This window comes from Ostrinia furnacalis, unplaced genomic scaffold (assembly GCF_004193835.3).
Source record: "Ostrinia furnacalis isolate ACB-3 unplaced genomic scaffold, ASM419383v2 OfSCF1166, whole genome shotgun sequence".
Lineage (NCBI taxonomy): Eukaryota > Metazoa > Arthropoda > Insecta > Lepidoptera > Crambidae > Ostrinia > Ostrinia furnacalis.
In genome coordinates this window covers 947,724-950,727 of record NW_021131405.1, presented here as the reverse complement: position 1 = coordinate 950,727, position 3,004 = coordinate 947,724, and positions in this window count along the sequence as shown.

The window sequence follows — 3,004 nt, the reverse complement described above, 5'->3', positions numbered from 1 at the left end:
TTAAAAATGTTACCATATTCTGAGAATTTCTACTATTGTAGTAGAAGACTGTTTGACAGTGCCACTATGGGTTGGTCATTTAAAAAAGCTTCGAATATTATGTTTGAAATTATGTACTCCCTAAGTCCCAATAAATAAAAAATATTGATTTTTAACAAATTAACTGTGAATAAATACAGCCTATACTTTTTTTAGTATTACAGAAACAACATAAGATTTTTTTTAGTAGAAAATGTACTGTTTAAGTATAGCAAGACTTTAACTTTTTTTTCTTAAAAACATATACCCAATGACGTAGCAAATCTTTAAAAAAAACCTGGCGCCATTTTCAAAGCTACTTGCCAGGGATATCGTACTTCGATATATAATAATATGATTGTTTATTAGAAAACAAAAACAAGTACAATATTCAAATGCAAATTATCAAGCATCTGCTCATAACAACTAGTCGCTTAATATTGCTCACATTTTAATATTAGGTACACTAATATAAATATTTGTGTCTGGGCTCTTAACCCCTAACTTTTTACGTAAAATAAGGAAGAACTATTATGTACTCCCACGAAACCATTAGGTACATGACAGTACATGACATACATAGCAAGGAAACCTTTGGTCTTTAAATTTTAGGTACTTAAATGAGGTCATTGGTCATGAGCATGACATGAAAGTACCAATACACATGACCCACAAACCAGAGTGAATTGTTTGAGAGAGGCTGCGACTTTGATTATCGTGTACCCGCTAAAACAACGCTAATGCTGGAGAGCAGAGACGTGTACGTACATACGTTCAAATTGGTCATACCTACATGACATGTGAGGAGTAAATATAAAATGAAAAGTCGACAAAACCATCTATGTGTAAAAAAAAATTTTTATTGATATTGAACACAATTTTTGTTGTTTATTTAGTTAGCGCCATCTGTTGAGGGGTAGAAAATACGCAATGCCTTTGCTGCCATTTTTTGTAGTTTAATTTTTATATCGAGCGATAGATGGTGCTAAAAGACATTCTTAGAAAACAATTAAGTGATTTTTTTTTGTAAATTGGGAACGTAGTTTTAAATCTTCTTACAAAAACTCAGAAGTCAATATAATAACTGATATTTTATCTACCTAATCTAAATTATTCAGAACCACAAAAATGATTAGAATTTAACATTGCTGAAAAATCAGAATTAATTTTATTTATTTATTTATTTAAAATCTTTATTGCACACATAAAAAAACAGTGGTACAACAGGCGAGCTTAATTTAACGTATAAATTTTAACGTAATGTAGGTAATAATTTTCGTGTATTTGGGAAGTAAAGAGATTCTTAATTACTATAAAATTTTATTATTTCCGTACTCAAGTTCCGTAAAGTAAGAGGCTTTTAAGTGCACATTACAACTTTCTTCGTGTAGTAAAACCGCATCTTTCAGTCATTACTGTTTTATGTAAACAGCGTAATCGCGATTACATTACTAATAGAGTTAGGCAGAACGCACGACAAAAAATTAGACTTGGTGTTGGAAGTTTTTCTACAATGACAGGAAACAATAATACTTAACTACTTGGTTAACAACATAAAAAAACGTTATAAGATTTTAAAATTTCGCGTTCCATTTCAACTAAAACGTCACGTTAAGACCCGTGTCTTACTATTTTAATAAAAATAAGGTTTACAAGATTTAGACATTTTGTTAAATCTGTTTGTACAATTGTTTGTGATCCCTAATAAAATTAATCTAAATATATAAAAGGAGAAACTGACTGACTGACTGACAGATCAACGCACAGCCTAAACGGCTAAACGTAGGCACTTGAAATTTGGAAGGGACGTAGCTTAGGTACCGTAGAGGTGCACTAAGAAAGGAATTCCCGAAATTGCCACGGGAACGGGAATTAGCGGGAAAAACGGGATTCACGCGTACGAAGTCGCGGGCGGCCGCTAGTAAAATAAATAAATAAAGTAATTATTAATAGTGAGTGTTTTCTGGGATTCCGTGCTAGTACCTAGTCCGCTAGGACTTAACTGGTTATTAACCGACTTAAAAAAGGGTTCTCGATTCGACTGTATGTTTTTTCTGTTTTACATAATGCCATAAGAAAATTCTCTTCAACCCTTTTGTGTGGTCGTTTGCGGCGGCCCTTAGCAGGGCTTGGACGAGAGTAATTTGTAGAATTACCGTCATTGTATGAACCGTTAGTGCCATTTGAACTTACAATTACACATTACTTTTTCTCTTCTTTTTTATAGCAGTGATGATTATTTTATATCATAGTTAATAGTTAATTGTCACTGTTAAGTTAATTTCTCAGTGATAAAAATCATGGATAGTTAGAAAGATGAAGATGGTTTGCGTTCCAGCTGCGTTGGTTTGAGTCCTTCTGAGGTAAAATTTTGGGATACATAGTTTGAGTAATAGAAGTTTTATCTAAATCGCTATTGGTACAGATGGAGCAGCTTAATGTCATGTGGCATTGTCTTCCAGCTAACCAAAATATTAGGCAAAACAGGGAATTTGAGTTGAGTATAGTGGGGTGGCCGTTGGCCAACCGGTATATCACGGCTTTTAGCCCAGTCGATCGTGCCATGGCTAAATAATTTTCAGTTTTATGTTTTCCCTCTTAATAAAAATAAAAAAATATTACATAATAGTATACTGAATCTGTTTCAGGATTTTAGATCGCACAGGGGTTCGTTAGTAATCTTAAAATGAATTATAGGAACAATAACTATACAATTTTTACTGTTAAAAGACTTTATGTACCTACTTATCTGTCCCAAAACTACTAATTTAATGGTGGATCATAGTAGGTACCTACTAACTACTGTTTATGTTTTCTTTAAAGTACGCTAATGCATTTAACAGTAAAAACTCAGCCATAAAGTAAAAAGAAGCTGTAAAAACCAACATAGCTGTAATCTATGGTCGCAGATTCATCTAAAAAGTTTTCACCGAAAAGTTAAGGGTCATAGAGAAACTAGAGCACAGCATAATAAACGTAAATTATT